Consider the following 6,000-nt stretch of genomic DNA (forward strand, 5'->3'; position numbering starts at 1 on the left):
AGTCAAAGGGGTTAAAGAAAGACCAAATTGCCAAACCAATAATGTGAAGCATATTGCTAACAGACAATTCCACAGTTCTGCAAGAGGTTTTCACACCCCTAAGAGCAAAAACAAAGTGTTCAGCAGCAGTACTAGACTTGCAAAAGGTATAAATCACTAGAAAACAGTCTCAAGTTAGCAAAAGAGCAGTAACTTGTTAAAAAGCGTCAAGCTTCCCAAAAGGCTGTACAGAGAAGTAATGCTTGCTGTGTAAGTGCAGTTACTGGAGAGTTAAGGATTTAAGACAAACATCAGTTTATTTCCTCTCAGTCATGTCCTTTGTTCGTATGACCTTATTCTCTCTCTGAAGAACTAGTTGTGTTGATTTGGCCTGGCTGTGGGCTGGCAGATGGGCAAGACTCACCACTGTCACCATTTCCTTATGCACTTTCAATGCTTGTCATAACCCCAATATGAGCACTACGGAAAACTTAGCAAGGTTTTCTTCACAGTGTCCCATAAAGTTATGTGCTAAGCATGGTTTACAGGCAATGAGCTGAAAGGCAGAAACGAAAGCGCTACTACCAAGTGCCAGTTTAGGATTTTTCAAATAATTCAGCGATTACACATCTCTTGGTATGCTCTGCATTCAACCCCAACAGTACCAAACAGCAGCCTTGAGGTCTGCCACAGTCATCCCCACCTCGTTTTCTCATACTTCATCCCCTCAGCGTATCTTCTAGTTCCGCCCAATGAGCAGGGCTGAATTTTGGCCACTTAGCTCTCCATGAAGCCAAAGGATGATGGGGGGCGGACAGTTTTGGTTGAAATGGAAAGTAGACCTTTCAGGCCAGTGTCCTGCAGGAGAAAGGAAGCAGCATACAGAGGCAGGAGCTCACAGCACCTGCTGACATATTGTAGCAAACCACCAGCCCTTGGTGAAGAGCCTGGTACCAACTGGAATGGCTGCTGTTAGTGTCCCATCCCCTGCTGGGACAGGCTCGCTTCTGCCCCACAGTAAAGGTCCTAAGCCCATTTTTAGGTTCTCTCATGCTTTCTGTTTCTCTCCTCAGTCTGTCATATGAGCTAACAGTGGAAATTATAAAACCCCCAAAAGACCCACAGGATGTCTTCTGCTACAGTTTGTACCTAGAAGCTTTTCTAATGACATTTCTGAGTAAAATAGGAAGGGGAGAGTTGTGTGGCATGGTTTTCTTTGGTCTCCTAGGCAGATTTAGTGCCTGCTTGTAGCCTTCAGTGCACTGACACATGCTGGGCCTGCCCTGATCTTTTATCCCAGACTGGGGAACCATTGCTGTACCTTTTCTACCTTATGGGCACTCTGGGAGTCAGACCAGCAAGTTACATTCACATCAAAATGCAAGTCACGCATCTCAAGGCCCAGTGCTCAGCACTCGTACTTCTGTTGTAGCGCTGTGTAGGTGGCCTCGCCAGGTCTGAAACATCAGTTGTGTAAATGGGATGGCACCCGATGCCGTGACTATTTGGAATGTGTGTTCTGCTAGATGGTACACACCGCGTCTTGCCACTGAACACTCCCTTGTGCAGAAGAAAATGCGTATGAAGATAAAATAAATACTACCAGGGCAGGGAAGGAGACAAGCTCCATGTGCAGACCTGGCAATACCTAAGGGTGATTCCAGCTGGATCAAGCAATTACTGTCCTCTTCTCTCCTTCAACAGCCTTGCCTGACGCATCCTCCATCCCAGCAGGCAGGGTCTCTGCAGGATGCGAGTAGGGAATTTCAAGCAAGCCTTCGAAATGGTCATTTCCTACCCTCTCTGCAAATTTGGAGTAGGGTGATAGAAGAGTCCTTGCAAAGTTCTGCACTTGAGTCCTTGGGAACTCAGAGAAATTAAGCAAGTGCAGCTGTGGGCAAGAGGCAGAAACAACCCCCAGAACTTCAAAGGCTGACAACTCTTTCATGTTTCCAGTGGCCACGGCTCTGCTAAGAGACAAGTAGCTCACTAAGCCACAACAACTCCCTACCACACCAAGCCTTAAATTAGCTCGCAGCAGCAAAACAATGCACGCTCAAAGCCCCACACAGCCCGGCAGGGCTGCTCAGTGGCAAGGACTCACAGGATTGATTTCAGAGCACAACAGCAAGGACCACTGCACAGGCTGCAACAGTGCACTTCTGGGCTTATTTAAAAACTAACCAGGCAACCTGCCCTTTCCCAAACCAAGCACAGAAATGTGGTATATTTATTGAATAGGCTGAATTTCTCCTGGTTCTGTCCTGTTGAAACCAAGCAGGGAATTAGAGCAAATTACATTCTCTTGCTGCTAAAGCATTCTTGATCTTCTGTGATGTGGATTTCTTTTTCAGGACTTTAAAGAAAGGCAAATCTTGGATACCTGTTCTCCATGCAGATGCCTCAGCAGGGAGCATGGATAGAGAGAATAGCAGCAAGTCACTCTTTCAGCATGTCCTTTAGAGCTGTACTGAGACTGTGGCAGCTCATACCATTTCTTTTGTCTGACCTACTGATAGCCAAGATCTGCAACAGCCATAAACAGATTGAACCCCGCTTTGGGAACTTCATATCCATCCAACCTCCCACACAAACAGCTAGCTTGAAGACTGTTTAAATTAGAAGGGAAAAATCTCCGTCTCAGTGACTTCTCTGAAATCTGTCGTCTCTGTGTTAACAAAAATCTCATGAGCTTTGCCAGGTGGAATGCACATCCCCAGCATACAGCTCAGGAGAGCGCAGTCTGTTTTAATGACAGTCATTCGGGTGGCTCAAAGCCCAGCTACTCCCCAGGCCAGCTCAAGTTTCCAAGCTGAGTGTCCCAGGGAATTATCTGGCCAGCAGGCTATCACTCCCTAAGACTGGCTGGATAAAGGGGAACCAGAGGAATCCCCAGTGGCAAAAGAAAACTGTGCAAGGAGACTTTCAGCTGTTGGTGAAGGAAAATAGCTGCAGAGAAGGAGAAACAGAGCAACAGATGCAAACTTCTCTGTGATTTAGAATAGAAATTGTTTGCAAAGTGGCGTTTATTCTCCTTAGAGAGGGGTAAGCCATACAGAACGTGCTGTGGAATGGTGAGACAAGAGGCAGAGAAAAACACATCAGTGTTTATTATTCCACACAGAGCTTTCTCTTTGCTACCCAAATCAAAGAGAAGCTTATTTTCAAAGAAAGAATTCACAACAGAAAGCTGATGTGCCTGTTCCCATGACTGCTGATGTCCAGGCCTGGGTAACCTGCCAGACCAGGACCTTTTGGTGGGATCCAACAGCAGTGCTGTTGGTCAGACCCCAGGCAGGGGCCAGGGAGCTCTGCACCTCTAGCTGTCAGAGGACACTGTTGCAGATGCTGCCAGCAGTCTCCTGCACCTCAAAATTCAGTCCTACTTTGTGACTATCAGGGCTTCAGTTCTGTAGGGAATGGAACATTTGACTCTCATTACCCCAAGAGATGAATCAGCAACAAATTGTCATGCCTTTCTTCCTCATCTTTTAAAAAGCACAAATACATAAGTAACTTCCCTCGCTTTGCATCCAAACTCGTCCTCTCTTCTTACTCACCTCATCCTCTTTTGCGTTAAACCTCAGTCGCTTAGTCATGCCTAAAATTACACTTTTGTAACCATGATGTAACATGCCTACTTTTCTGAGCACTAGAAAAATAATAGTAATATTTAAGCTTCCCTGCCTTCCTTCCTTCCTCTGCTCTCTAACTCTCTAACCACTGAACAACACTCCTTCCCAGCCTAGTAAAAAGCTAGCTTGCAGATTCTTTACAGTTCCATGACCTGGGAGTAACCCCACAAGATACTGTAACAGAAACTCAGAAACCCTAAGGTTGTCTTCAGGCAAATAAATAAGCACACACACACACATTAACACACACAAAAAAAGCAACAAGAATGAAGCTTGTCAGATCAAACTGAAGGCTCTCTCTGAACTCACGGGACTCAAGAGTGGCTTTAGAAATATCAGTTCTTCCATTCTTACTCATGCTCACTCTTCTTTGGAGGGCTGCAGAAACAGTCATATATAACACATCTTAACAGCTAGCTACAACGACTAAGCTGTGTGGTTTCTGAGCCAAGATGCATATCTGAGTGAGCCTGCTGAGAGCCGCTCCATGTTGTGGCACCGTTTCATGTGCCTGAGTCTCTGCTGGCTCAGCACATGCTGGGGATCAGCTGTAGACCAGCAGCAGCTCCTTCTGCTTCCATGTTTCAGATGCCCTTCAAGCCTTCACAGTGTGCCACTGACCTTCCTCCCCATCATGAGTAACCATGAGTTGGTAAAAAAAAAAAAAAAAGACACAGATGCACTATTGATATGTCGGATACGAAAGATGCTGGCCATAGCTGCCCAGGGATTATTTCTCCTTCTCTGAAGGCCGTTTCTCTGTTGGGGGAAAGCTGAGCTGCAGCAGGAGCTGCACCCAACCCTGCCCTGCTCATTGCTCAGCTCACCTCTTATATTTATCCCGTGTCTCTTAGAACTTGCCAGGCTTCCCCTCATCTCCACTGCACTTTTACTGTGTAAGAAGCAAAGACCCTATCCATACAGTCTTTTCCCTCCTGCCACTTTAGTTGTTGCACATATTCAGAACCTGCCCAAGGTTTCAAAGACACTAGCACACTGCCCTCCCCTTTCCTCTACCATGGTAAATAGAACGTGCTGTCTGATACGCATCAACCACAGACGAGCCCATCTCTCTCAAGCAGCTCACTGTGCTCGGCCACACAGCAGCATGAATGCTTCTGTCATGCAGGTTTGGCCAGCTGCACACCCCAGACACACAGACATCGCCTGTAAGGGGTTAGGCTACTCAAGAGATTTGGTGTGCCTGCAACAGACCCGCTGGCTCACGTCTGAACTAGATCACATAGGAAAGCACGCCTGTGCCTAGGAAGAAAGGCTCTGAACCCCAGAAAGCCCCCCAGGTGTTGGGAGCAGAACAGAAACTTCTTATCAGCAGATCGCTCTGGGCTTGTCACTTCTTGTCAGCCACGTTCTCCTCAGAGGAGCAGCTCTCTGGAGCGCTGTTAAAAACATTGCCTAAGCTCCAGGGTACCTCCACATATGGCCCAGGCTGTTCCCTCAGGAGAGAGGAGCTTGGCTTAGACCACTGCAATCCAGAAACATGACCCACAAGGAAGAATGACTTCCTCAAACAGGAAAAAAAATGTCACAATGGTCAGCCCTGCCAAGACAGCTGGAAAAGCCTTTCAGTCACAGACATCCTCTTGCTGGGAAGGGAACAAAATATGTGAGCATTTTAAATTAAATTTAAATAGTTTGAATATTTTTATCAAATAATTTTAAGTGGTCACGGGAGTATTAACAACGTCAACATTACATAATCATCAAGTATTTAATGCTAACATTAAGCAAGTACTCCAATCAATGAATAGCTCACTAGACTGATAATTAAACAGATGGCTTCAATAACGCTGCTCTGGCACATGCACTCTTTGAATCAACCCTGTGCAGTATGAAGTCGTATGATCTTGTCATGACCTTACTTTGAATCTTTAGTTAGAGCCCACAAGCTAAGCAGTGGTTTTTCTCCGGGCAGGTTGGAACAATATTTAAGAAAAGGATCGCAAAGCAGAAACACGTGTGCTGCTGGCATCAGTGCCACTGACTCAGCACAGTGACAGCCACTCTCTGACTCAGGAGCAAGGCTAAAAGCACATAGCTTTGTACTGCAAGGAAAGGCAGCTCTGTCCACCTCGAGAGACCCCAGCGCTATTTATAACATCACTGTCCACCTCCCCATGCTACCATCTCAAACATCAGCAGACCAGATAAAAAGGCTAACGGTTCCTTGCCCCCTCCTGATGTGCAGCAATAGCAACTGCCACATCCTGCCCCAGAGTTTATGCTGAGGCCGGATGAGCTAATCTGTACTGATTTATACAAAACTTTGGGAGTTTTCCAGCCCTTCATTACTACAGCACTAGCCGAGTGCGTAGCCTCAGTGCCAGTTTCCTTTGGGTGCTGAATGACCTGTGTCTCTGAGCTA

This window comes from Anser anser (assembly GCF_964211835.1).
Source record: "Anser anser genome assembly, chromosome: 8".
In the NCBI taxonomy this organism is placed as follows: domain Eukaryota; kingdom Metazoa; phylum Chordata; class Aves; order Anseriformes; family Anatidae; genus Anser; species Anser anser.